A 13,245-nucleotide genomic window follows, 5' to 3' on the forward strand; every position below is an offset into this window, starting at 1 on the left:
GGATGAGACTGAGGTATATTTCCACTGGCTCCAGAACACATGGTGGCTCCTCTATGACACCTATATTGACCTGATGTTGGCTGTAAATGGGACCCACTCTGCCTTGACCAGTATATGAGAAAAGAAGGGATTGTGAATAAGCCACAGAATGGCCCCCCCAGTGGACTACATCAAGTGATAAGTAACACCTTCAGCTTTGATCTCTGATTTGTGTAAAATAGAAGATTAACTACATGATGAATCCTCAGTGCCAGCACAGGGCCAGGAGCAGTGGACATCATGGAGAAACAAGCCTTCAGGGGCTTCATCCTCCCTACAAGCCACTTGCCTGCTCCATCCCATCTACCACTCCCACGAGGTAGAGTTCTTCTCTAGCAGATTTTCCTTCCAACCTTCTTTGTCTCTAACTCACAAGAACTTGACCACCTCAAGAAGGCCCAACTTATTCCCAAGACTTTCATCCATAAGGGGTTCCCAACAATGATGGAAGGCCTCCCAGAGACCCACGTTTGTGCACATCCTTTGATGTTCCACTTCATATTGCTCAAGTTGCTCTTCTGCACTAGCTAGCTGAAGAACCAGATCTGTGTAGCTATTAACATCTGCTCCCCCTGGGTGTACCTCAGCTGTCTTCCACACAGAACCTCCCACCACTTCTCTGAGTCCTTGCCTGCAAACCTTCTCCTCCACCACCTGAGACAAGTAACATCCCAGCCTAATTTTCAAGCTTCCTTTACTTAACAAGCCCATTAGTGGTCCCAGACAGATGCCTAAGACTTCACCATTACCAGCACAGTATTTGTGTGACCTGCATCAAAGGCCACTATGGACGCTATCGGTAAGAGGCCCACAGGGAGCTCTCCCAGGGCACACACACACAGCTGAGTGTTTACTGTTCTGCAGCCTCTGCATTGTGAAAACCAAGAGTCTGAGAAGGCCATCTCCACTGACTGGTATAAGACAAAGGAGATGCTGAATGAATTTAACCATGCTCAGCCTCCTTCCCTCCCAGGTTAGCTAAAAGTATCCCAGGCTTTCACTCCACTGAAAGCCCAAACATTCTAACTACCGAATCCTACTTAAATTTTTTGTCGAGCAGAAATCCCCAGATCATTTTCTGCCTCTGGTAACCGCAGTATTCTAGATCTAGATGCTATGAGGCTAATATGAGGACAGGGATCTCACTATTTTAGCTGTTCCATCTCAAAAGTTTGAATTGCTTCAAATTTGCCTTCTCAGTTTCTCTCCCCGCCCCCCCGAATTCACATTGGCACATGCACAATTTCATGACCTGGAAAGAAGCTGGAATGAGTGGTCAACTCCAGCACAGACTATGGAGTCTGCAATCTTAGTTTGCAAAGGGATGGAGAAGCCTCCAAGAATCAAACCACAGAAAGTAAGAAAAACAATGGGAATATGAAGGGCCAGAAGTCTCTGAGGGAGGGAACACAGGAGAACTGAGAAGGCATTTAGACTTTCAGGCATTCCTCATTCCCACCAGAGGATCAGACCCTTACCTACGGAGAGGAAACCCCTCCCCCCAACCAAGAGATATGGGCAAGTGGTCCAGATATAATGCGGGAGTGTTGTGCTACTGGGAGCAAGGGTCTCTGAGGAAAACAGACTAAGTTTAAAGCAGACATACTAAAGGATGAGCCTCAGCTTCCATTCCTAGCTGGGCTCCCAGCATGCTGGCAGCTAGGTATCTAAGCATCAGGAAGAAGACTTGAGGATTGTTCTCAGAAGAGAGGAGGAATCTGCCTGATAAAATAAGAGAAACCTAAAGGTACTTTCATTTGAACATTTCCTACTCCTACAATGCTCTCCATGGTTTACAAGCCCTATGCAGGTACCAGAGAACCCAGTCACCTTCCCAGTGCTTCCTTCTTGAATACAAATATACAGCCGAAGATTGAACTTTTGTAGCAAGCAATCCGTAATAAGAAATCCAAAATAATGAACTAAGCATGAGGGTCTAATACTTAAGGAAACTAAAATATCACCCCAAAGTATGCTTTTTGACATAAATATTTTTGAGCCAAAGAAAAGAAGAATTAGATTCAGAAAAAAGTTTTCTGTGCTCCCCCATTTACCTAAAAGGAGCATACAAATTTATAAAAGTATTCCCCCTCCCCTCTCTTCTATGAAAAACAGATCAATTATAAGAGGACCATAGAAATCTATAAACAAATGTACTACATCAGTTTACTCCCATGTGTATACCACCTCACAATTCCCTGCCTCTAAAAGTCAATGACTGCTTTCCTTTATCTTGTCACTTTCCTAAAATGCACTGTTCTTCTTGAAGATGTTATATAAGCCAGACCTTTAAACTACTGCATTGACTTACCTTTCATTTATGTTTTTTCCTGCATGATCTGTACTGCAGGTATTAATAAACTTGCTTATTTTTCTCTTGTTAACTCATCTTTCGTTACAAGGTTCTGTTCCAACGATGAACTTATGAGGATGGAGAAATTACATTTACTCTATGACAATGCCTCTTAAAGTCAAGCAAACAATATTAATCAATTACTGATCTTTAATAAGAAAGAATATGGGAAAATAAACTTTGTCTCTACACACTCATACCAACACTTCTGGTCTCCAGATGGGTGAATTTTCCATACCAAATAATTCTTCAGTTCTCTATGGTCGCTCAACTAGGTATCCTATAAGTCAACTCAACTTTTATACTGTTTTCCTGGAGTTAATGTCAGATCCCACAGGTTAAGAATTTAAGTGTCACAAAACTGCTCCCACTTCCAATGCTGTTATGGTTTGGATCTTGAATGCTCCCCGCAGGCCCATATGCTAAAGCCTTAGCTTGCCGGCCTGTGGTGCTACCTAAAGGTGGCAGAACCTCTAGGAGGTGGGCCATGCAGAAGCAAGTTAGGTCATTGGTGACATGCCCATAAAGTGATATTGGAACCCCAGCCCCTTTCTCTATTTCCCAGCCGCCATGAGGTAAACAGACCTTCTCTGTCACATGCAGCTGTTCATCACAATGTTCTGCCTTACCACAAGCAAAAAAATAAATAAAAGAACAACATAGGCTGAAACTTCTGGAGCTGTGAACCAAAATAAACTTCTCCTTATCACTTGTATTTTGCCACACAACAAAAAGCTAACTGTTATCCTATCCTAATCTTGTACTGCCTAGGTGACTTAGCAGCTCTAATCTTGCTTTCCTTTAAGGACAGGAAGCCTGAAAGTTCCCTTTGTCGAGCTGGCTGAAGCTGATTGGATCTAAAATGGCTGTAAGAATAACCACCAAACAACGTCTTGGGAATTCCCATGACAAAGACTGGAAAAAAACAAAACCAGGTAGCACCTGAATTCCCAGGAAATCCCCTTGTGTGTTATGATGATAACAGTTGCTAGGTTACTTCTCAGGGACCCGAAGACCAGTGTTTTTGCTGAAAACACTGACTCTTTGCTTGGGCCTGCAGATGTCTGTTGGGTAACGGCAATGGGATGAAAAGTTTTTCATCTGTCTTCTTATTATATCTGTTCCCTTTCTGCTTTAACTTTTGTGACAGATTCTACCTACACTGCAGTTTGGTGTGTTGATGGCCCATTAAAGCTGATATGTATTTTCTTCTACCCCACCCTTGAGCTCTTTCAGCAGCTATAGCAACCCAAGAACCTGAAGTTCTTCAGGCCTATAATAAGCCCTATCACAAGTAAAGCCACCAGACCAGGATGTTTTCACAGGATGTCGGTGCCAGCTGCAAGAGTACTCAACAGTTCCTGGGGTAAATTGACTATGACCAAACAGAAGGCCAAGTCTCACACAAGAAAAAACATCTTTGGGAACCATATCCCAGACCAAAGGAAAATTACTCCAGAAAAATCAAGAAAAGCTTATATTTCCCTTTGTACAAGAAACAGCTTGGTCTCTCTCCTGATCAGTTCTGCCTGCCTTCCACTGAAGCTCCAGTTAAAAGATTCGCCTGTGTGTGTGTTTGCTTTCTCTTGGTTCAGTTACGTTTCTACCATCACCAAATCAGAAGTTCCCATCTCCAGTGACTTTTTGTGTATTACTTTGCAATTTCTTATAAATCTATAATTATTTCTGAATTAAAACTTTTCTAAAACTCAGTTACAGATGTCTTGACATATTTCCTACAAAGTCATAATATCGTGACTCTATTAAAAAATTAATATAGTCCTAAATACCTTTGCCCTAAAATATCTAATATCCTCTCCATAGTCAGATCTCCATAATTGTCCTCAAAATGACTTTCCTTTATTAAAGTTATTGCTTTCTTGTTTTGTTTTGTTTATAAACAAGATCTAAACCCAGTTCATACATTCTAGTTATCTAGTTACTTGTTAAAACTCTTTAGTCTCTTTTTTTAAATATTTTCAGTTGTAGATGGACACAACACCTTTACTTTATTTATTTATTTTATGTGGTGCTGAAAATCGATCCCAGTGCCTCACACGTGCTAGGCAAGCACTCTACCGTGATCCACAACCAGCCTTTAACCTGCAAATGCTTGCCTCTTTTCTTTCGTGATACTCACTTGTCAGAGTCCAATCCAGTTTTCCTTCTTTTTCCAGCATCCCACAGTCTGAGTTGGTGTGATCATTTTCCTATGGCCCCTGTGTTTTCTAAAAACTGAGGCTGAAAGCTGACTTGTGGTATAAATTGAGGAATGCTCTTGTTACACCCCCTAGGAGACACTATTTACCCACAATTAGAGAATCCAGACGACTGCCTCATCAGAGGAAACATCCAACTCTCTCCAATGGAAATGTCCATGCTCCCTTTATGACTAGGATTTGTGGGGTGACCCTTGTTCACTGATAACCACTCAATGGTTTCAGCACCCATTTATGATCTCGGCCTTAAAAACTACTATGTATCACATTGAGGTTGCAAATAATGATTTTCTAATTCTAGTACTCTTTCTCCATGTGTAAACTGTCATTCTTCTGAAAATAAGCTTTTCTTTGCCTCCTCTCTTTTGTGAATTAGCACTGTGCATGCACCTACCCAAGTGCTAATTCCATTATTCTTTGGTGAATTGGCTGAAATAAACCTTTCCCCAGAAAATTTTAATTTACTGTTTCAACACAACAAAAAGTTCCTGGTTAGGGACTAATTTGAATAGGCTTGCCCTAAAGAAAATTTATAATCATTGCAATGAATTTAAATACCCATGAGCTTATAACACTAACAAACTAAAATTGAATGATGCTGACATATTGACTCATTATTTTGATAGTAAATAAAGAGAAAAAATTTAAATATTTAACCTGTTTTTACTTTTCAAATGTCCTTCAAAGTGACTAAATCATTTGGGGGAAAGGATTTTTATGTCACTTTTCTAGCTAACGAGTGCATGAGGAATGCTACAAGGAAAATGTCCCCATTTTGCATTCCATAATGATCAAATGGATTGAACAGTGAGCATACATCACAAGAATGCAGCTTAAAATGAAGTTTTAAGGAAGGGCCTTCATCATTCTTCCTAATGGCCTCTGTATCCTGATTCCACCCTCTCTCTTCATGGCCCTCTCCCACTTTACCAGACCATGTCACAACCACAGAGGCCTTCTATATCCATGGAGAGTCCCTGCATTTCATTCTAAGTCTGATTGATACTCCCCATCCCCCAATATCCCTGGGTCTTCCTAAAATTCTCTCCACCAAGAGTTTCAGGGTCTTCCTCGGGTCAGAATATACAGGTCCCTGTCTTCTGTTCATATCCAAGCTTATTTGGTTTTGTGTTTCTTTGTCAAAGTTGGAAGCTGAGAAGAGCATTTCTGTGCACAGTTCATAGTTCTTAGCACCCCTACAGTCTTGTTGTGCTTTATCATCAGAAGTTCTGTTAGTTTCTGGGTGAGAGGGGTCTTTGCAATATTGAGCAATGGACAATTTGGGAACTCCACACTTTCCACTACCTTTCCCCTCTATTTCAGGTTCAGAAAGTTCCCCCAAACATCCCCTTCCCATAATTCCATCTTTCCCTTCCATGCCACTCTTATCTGTTGGATATAATCACCTGATACATATGCCAAGCATCAGAAGGGGTGTGTATGTGTGTGAAAGAGACAAACAGACAAAGTCAGAGAAATGAAGACATATAAACAGAGAGAGAGGCTGGCTAGCCACAAGGGTAAAATAGAATGTGGATTTGGTTCTCCCATCTTAGAGAATCATAATGATCCCAGCCACCTAGTGGGATCCTAGAATGTCGGGGTCTTTGGAATCCAAGGATTCACTCAGTAATGCATTCATTCACTCATTAATTCATTTACTCAACTCTCTTTCACCTGGTATTTATCAGATGCGTAACAGATCCTACCCACTGGGAATTTATAAACTAGTGAAGGAGGAAGCCTTGCTAAATAAAACCAGAGCTGTGTGGTTGGTGCTAAATATAGTTAGGAAAACAAGCTGTTTGCCCATTGGAGGAAGTTAATAACTGCATAAAGAAGTCAGGAAAGTGTTGCCCAAGGAGGGAGAGTTAAAACCATGAGGAACCCTTAGAGCAGCCATCTGGGAGGACACTGCCCAGAGACAGGAAGTCCTCCCAACAAGTAAATAGCTTGAACAAATGTTTGGAGGCAGGTAAGCAAATTGAATCAGGTGCATGATCAATTGCAGTTGGCTTACCATGGGAGAAATTAACGGTGAAGGGGTACACAAGTAATGTTATGTAGGACAAAAATCTGATTCAGTCTTCAAAGACAATGTCATAATAATGTGTATGAATTTTGTACCTTCAATCTGTGCTGTCTTTTCACAACTTGTATGTGACTGTTGAGATGACCCATAGGGTAACATACATACTGGGTTTCAAAAAAAAAATAGTTTAAATGATCTCATGACTACTTTTCATATTGGTTGTATGTCAAAATAATACTAAATAAAATATATAATTAGAAATCATTTCACCTGGGGTTGGGGTTGTAGCTGAGTGGTAGAACACTCACCTAGCATGCGTGAGGCCCTGGGTTCGATCCTCAGCACCACATAAAAATAAACAAACAAAATAAAGGTATTGTGTCCATCTATAACTAAAAAATAAAATATTAAAAAAAATAAAAAGATGGGTCTGAGATTGTGGCTCAGCGGTAGAGCACTGGCCTAGCGCATGCAAGGCCCTGGATTTGATCCTCAGTACCACATAAAAAAATAAATAAATAAAACAAAGGTATTGTGTCCAACTACAACCAAAAAACAAATATTTTTAAAAAAATGAAAAGAAAAAAAAGAATCTTACCTGGTTTTTTTTTTTTACTTCTTTTTTTTTTTTTAAGGGATGGGGTATGGAAATAGGAAAGCCAATAGAATGAATCAGACATGACTTTCCTATGTTCTTATATGAATACACAACCAGTGTAACTTCACATCATGTACAACCACAAGAATGGGAAGTTATACTCCATGTATATATGTCAAAATACAATCTACTATCATGAATAACTAAAAAGAAAAAAATTTTTTAAAAAAAAAGAAAAAATATATATGGTGTCTCACTCTGTAGCCCAGATTGGCCCAGAGCTCTTGGACTCAAGCAATCCTCTTGCCTCAGCCTCTCAAGTAGCTGGGACTACAGGCACATACTAACAGCCCTGAATATTTTTCTTTTTATGTAGCCACTAGAAAATTGGAAATTACAGATAGAGCTTGCTTATGTCCCTTAGAGCATGTAAGGCAGTCAAGGGTCAGAGGGGAGTACAAGCAAGCCTGGATCTAGGTATAATGAAAGGGAATAAAGTTATAGGCTGCATCAGAGCCATAGACAGGAAGCCAGATGATGGTCAAAAGTGAGAAATGACTCAGATGAAAGGACTGTACAAGAGGGAAGAACAGGTCTGGTAACTGATAAGGAAAGGATAGCATTATTTTGTTGAGTATCCATGACAGTCAAGCCCATTTTAAGCACTGTAAATTAATTAAGTAGTGCTATCATTATTTCTTTTACATAAGACATTAGAAGTAGTGGCCTTGATTTCAAGTGACCCTCTAAGGCCAACCAGAGCCAAGTTCAGGATTTCATCCTCCATTGAGCTGGTGGGGCAGGAATGATAGAATGATGGATAAGCCCAACCTTACTCCCTGCTTTCTGGATTTCTTGTCAAGGCATGTAACTTCAGATCATGAAGGATTAAAGCAAAAAAAAAAAAAAACAATGGGGGGGCAGATGATAAGCAAATCATAAAGTTCTTTGGCATCAATTTTTACAGCTGACCTGTAAAAATGTGGAGTTGGAAATCCCTGCCAGGGGCAAACTCCAGATGCAAGAAGAACTTGGTACATTTGAGGAAGTGGGAGCCAAAGGGACAACTATTTTATCAAAGCTGGGGGTGGAGGGGCAGACTCACTGGCCACAGGGGAAAGGGCTACTATTGACATGTATCCACGTCTCTTGGGGGACCCCTTTTTAGCAATAGTAAATGGACATTCTCAGCCAAGTTTAGAGTCACAGGGAAATCGTTTGCCTGGCCCCTTCCTAAGATGAGGCATGTTCATACATTGTATAGACACCCTATGTACAAGGTTCCTCTCTCTGGGACACATTCTGACCTACCACCTGGGAGTTCAGGGTACCATGCTGTGGGCCAGGGCTGCAAGAACCCTCCCATTCCACCTTTATCCTACACACCCAGTGTGGCCTCCATGAGACCATGATCCTTGTGCCTCTGATAACACCAAGGTCGCGGGTTCGTTCCCCGTACGGGCCACCAAATGCCGCAGTCTGGCTGGGCACAATTCAGGAGCCACTTGTCAAAAGAAACAAACTTTATTTTTAAAACTACAAACGCCAAACAAAACAGCTCCTCAGGAAAAACCCTCAGAGCCCAACTGCCACCACCGGCTTCCACAAGCCTCTCCCCACACAAACCACACCACCTCTCACAATCCTCCTGCTCTTGAGGCCGATTGGCTGGGTCGCGTGGGCGGAGCCAAAGAAGTCCCCCAATGAGCAGTTCCGTAGTCTGAAGGGCAGGGAAACAGCCCAATGAACATCACCGCAGAGGAGCCAATCAGCTAGATGTTGCTGGGGCCGCTGTGAGCCAATCATCAGCTGGCAGTCTGAAGGGCAGGGAAACAGCCCAATGAACATCACCGCAGAGGAGCCAATCAGCTAGATGTTGCTGGGGCCGCTGTGAGCCAATCATCAGCCGGCAGCTGGAAGTTTGCTGGCAGCTGGAAGTTTGCTAGGGCCCCTTTGGCTGTGGCTCTCAACAGTGGCCTCCATGAGACCATGATCCTTGTGCCTCCAGTTCTCTCCATGAGTCCAGGAGCTCAGGATCCCCAGGACCATAATACAGAAAGAGTTAAGAAGGACCTTGATGGCCCCACCAAGTATGGTTTGATGGAAACATGGAGGCAGGAGTTTGAGTGTTCCCTAGAGTAGAGGATCAACCAGCCATGGCCTGAGTGCTACATCCAGCAGAGCCCCAATTATTTCTATAAATTTAAGTTTAATAGGAACATAGCCATACCCATTTGTTCACCTGTGGTCTGTAAAGGCTTTCTTACTGTAGGGGAAAACCTGAATATTTCAACAGACAGTAGTCTCACCCACCTTTGGCACCAGCGATGGAATTTGGGTTTCCTCTGCATGATGCAGACTGGCTGCAAATTAAAGCTAAGAAAAGAAAACACCTGAAGAAACCACACTACACAGGAAGTAATTTTGAAAAGCAAGGGCTAGACAGTTATACAACCTTACGTGTCCAGCTTCCACACTGGGAAGGGAGTGGGAAGACTGAGCCCCCCACCCATCCACCCCGTTCCATTTATTTATACAAGGGAACTTCAAAGGTTTTCTACAGAATGTTCATCGCCAAATAAGGCAGGAGGTGAGCTGTCCAAACCCAATGGGTTACGCCCAATATTCCAGAGCTACAAGAACTGTCCCATTGGTAGGGGGAGGGCAGATATCTCACGCCTTGGGTGGTCTACACATGGGAATGCTGGGATGGTTCCCTAGGGGAGATTTAAGTCCCCCATGGCTCAGTACCCAGTAAAAGACCACACAAGTAGCTTTACAGGTGGCACATCACACAGTAGGACCCACAATGCCAAAAGTTAGTATCTGGCTGTTTACAGAAAATGTTTGCTAGCTCCTGCCACTCTCCTGTGCAGAAGAATAAGTGTGTTTCTCTCACCTAAGTGTCCAATTTTTCCACTGTGGGGACATTTAACAATGTCTGGAGACATTTTGGGTTGTTACAAATGTGCGGGGAAACATCAGGTGTGTACTGGCATCTGGCAGCTTTACATTTTACAATACACAGGACAGCCCCTCAGCAAAAATTTGTCCAACCCAAAATGCTGGCAGTACCAAGGTAGATCTGGTACTCCCAGCATGGTGGTCAGCTTCCTGTCACTACAGGCAACAGCTGTGTTCAGACCTGTGGTTTGTAAATTGACAACCAAGGCTCCCAAGATGTCCTTGTCCTGATGGCTGTGGCGGCAGCCCTGCCATCTCCCTCCCACCATGCTGCAGGCGGCAGGGGCTGGAGGGCCCACGGCCTGCTCAAATTCTACTGACTGGACTCCTTCTTGGCCAGAGGTATTGCCAGACAGAGGTATTGTGCAAAAACAACAGTGGTTCCTTTGGAATGAGTAAAAGTTTTATTACAAGCTCACAATCATGATTACATGCATTTAGGATACTGATATTTTCCAAGCCAAAATCTTCGAATCATGGAAGAGTATTTTCTACATTGTGTGTTGCTCTCCAAAGAGAAGGACACCTGGGATTGTATAAAGGAAATGGTGCAATGATGATTCAAATCTTTCCCTATGGTCGTGTTCACAGATTAATGGATGGATCCATCACAGGTATGACAGCAGTTATCTGTACTTACCCCCTTGACATGGTTAGAATACATTGAGCATTCCAGATGAAAGAGCAACACACCTACACAGGAATCATTCATGCATTCAAAACAATTTATGCAAAGGTGGTTTCCTTGGAATTTTACAAAGGCTGTTGCCCACTATATTAGGAATGGCTTCTTTTTTATGCATTACAATTCTTATTACACATATAGAGTACAATTTTCATATCTTTGTATATGGAGTATGTTCCCACCAATTCATGCCTTTATACATGAACTTTTGTATTTTTTTGCACTACAATTCTTATTATACATATATACCACATTTTTCATATCTCTGTTTATATATAAAGTATGCTGTCACCCAATTTGAGTCTTCATACTTGTACTTTGGATGATGATGTCTATCACATTCCACCATCCTTGCTAACCCCTTGCCCACTTCCTTTTCCTCCTATCCCTCTGCCCTATCTAGAGTTCATCTAATCCTCCCATGCTCCCCCTCCCTTCCCCACTATGAATCAGCCTCCTTATATCAGAGGAAACATTTGGCATTTGGTTTTTTGGGATTGGCTAACTTCACTTAGCATTGTCTTCTCCAACGCCATCCATTTACCTGCAAATGCCATGATTTTATTCTTTTTTTGTTGCTGAGTAAAAGTCCATTGTGTATATGTGCCACATTTTTTTTTATCCATTCATCCACTGAAGGGCATCTAGGTTGGCTCCACAGTTTAGCTATTGTGAATTGTGCTGCTATAAACATTGACGTGGCTGTTGCATGTGTTTCATTTTTTACTTTTGATTATCTTAAACAGTGTTGGGCTTTCCCATGCTCTTACCCTTCTTAGCAGACCTTCATCAGACAATCCTAAAGTCATGGTGCTGAAAACACATTAACTTACATTGTGCTGGTGTTGCTCTTGCAACAACATAAGCAATATCATACCCATTTGATGTAACTCATCAGAGAATAATAACTAGGAACTATTCCACCAGAATTTGAAAAGCACCTTACCATTCGGGAGTCTATGAACTATGTCTATAGACACCACAGAATTTGAAAAGGATTATATTGTGGTTTATCCCTTAATTTCATTCTGTGTATTCCCTCTCAAGCAGTGGCTTTTACAACATATGAACTTATGAAGCCATTTTTTAACCTCAACTAAAAAAAAATTGTGGTTTGTGGTTTCTTTTCTTTAATAAACTCTCAGAAAAATAAAAACAGAGTGCTACTTTAATACTTGAAAGAGGAAATTTACCTGTCACAGGAACCACTGACATTAGTACATGATTTTTTTTATTCACAAATCAAAAGTACTTTCTGATGCCAAATATTACGCCTTTTGAACATTGAAAAAATATGCCTAAAATGATGATGACTAATTATAATCAGATTGTTGGAGACCATTTTAAAATGTTATTTGGAAGCAGAACTATCTCAAAATGGAGTTTAAGAGATTGCTATTAGATTTATCATACTGTTTCAAACTTCCTCCTCCTCTTCCTCCTCTTTCTCCTCCTCCTTCTTCTTCTTTTGCAGTGCTGGGGCAAAATCCAGTACGTCACACATGCTAGACAAGAGCTCCATCTCTGAGCCAAATTTCAACACTCCTGTTTAAAGTTTTTGATTGTAATCATAATTTGGGGGGTGGTGCTGAGGATTGAACCTAGGGCCTTGCACACGCTGAGCCTGCACTTAACAACTAAATGATACTCCAAGCCTATAGTCATGATTTTGTAAAGACTCTTAATGTTTTGTTTATATTGTTAAAATAAATGGGTTTGATTTTTTGCAGAAGAACAATGAGAACTGAATTTTAAGTTCTACAAAGTATACCCAGCTTTGAAGTATAATTATTTCTCTTCTCATAATTCTGCTTCATTGGAAAAAAATAATTTTTTCTTCATTTTTTAGTTAAATAAATGTATTTAAAAACAGAGATTTGCTGGGCATGGTGGCACACACCTGTAATACCAGCAGCTTGTGAGGCTGAGGTGGGAGGATCATAAGTTCAAAGCTAGCACCAGCAATTTAGTGAGGCCCTAAGAAACTTAGTGAGAACCTGACTCAAAATAAAAAAATACAAAGGGCTGGGCATGTGGCTCACTGGTTAAGTGCCTCCAAGTTCAATCCTTGGTATCAAAAAAAAGTAGACTCAAGCTGGATATGTTGGCACACACCTGTAATCCCAGTGGCTCCAGAGGGTGAGGCAGGAGGATGGCAAGTTTAGCAACGTAAGGAAAACCCGTCTGGCGAGGCCAGTCTTGGCAACATAAGAAAAATCTATCTCAAAATAGAAAAAAATTAAAAAGGTCTGGGGATGTGGCTCAGTGGTAGAGCAACCCTGGGGTCAATCCCCAGTAGAGAGAGAGAGAGAGAGAGAGAGACTCAAAAAAAAAATGAAGAAGAATCATCAAGTT

At 41.4% G+C, this 13,245-nt stretch overlaps 1 pseudogene; it reads left to right on the top strand.

Moving 5' to 3' along the window:
• The first annotated feature begins 10,800 nt into the window (after positions 1–10,800).
• Positions 10,801–11,990, top strand: LOC113191821 (solute carrier family 25 member 16-like; annotated as a pseudogene).
• The last annotated feature ends 1,255 nt before the right edge of the window (positions 11,991–13,245 follow it).

This window comes from Urocitellus parryii, chromosome 3, assembly GCF_045843805.1.
Source record: "Urocitellus parryii isolate mUroPar1 chromosome 3, mUroPar1.hap1, whole genome shotgun sequence".
NCBI lineage: Eukaryota > Metazoa > Chordata > Mammalia > Rodentia > Sciuridae > Urocitellus > Urocitellus parryii.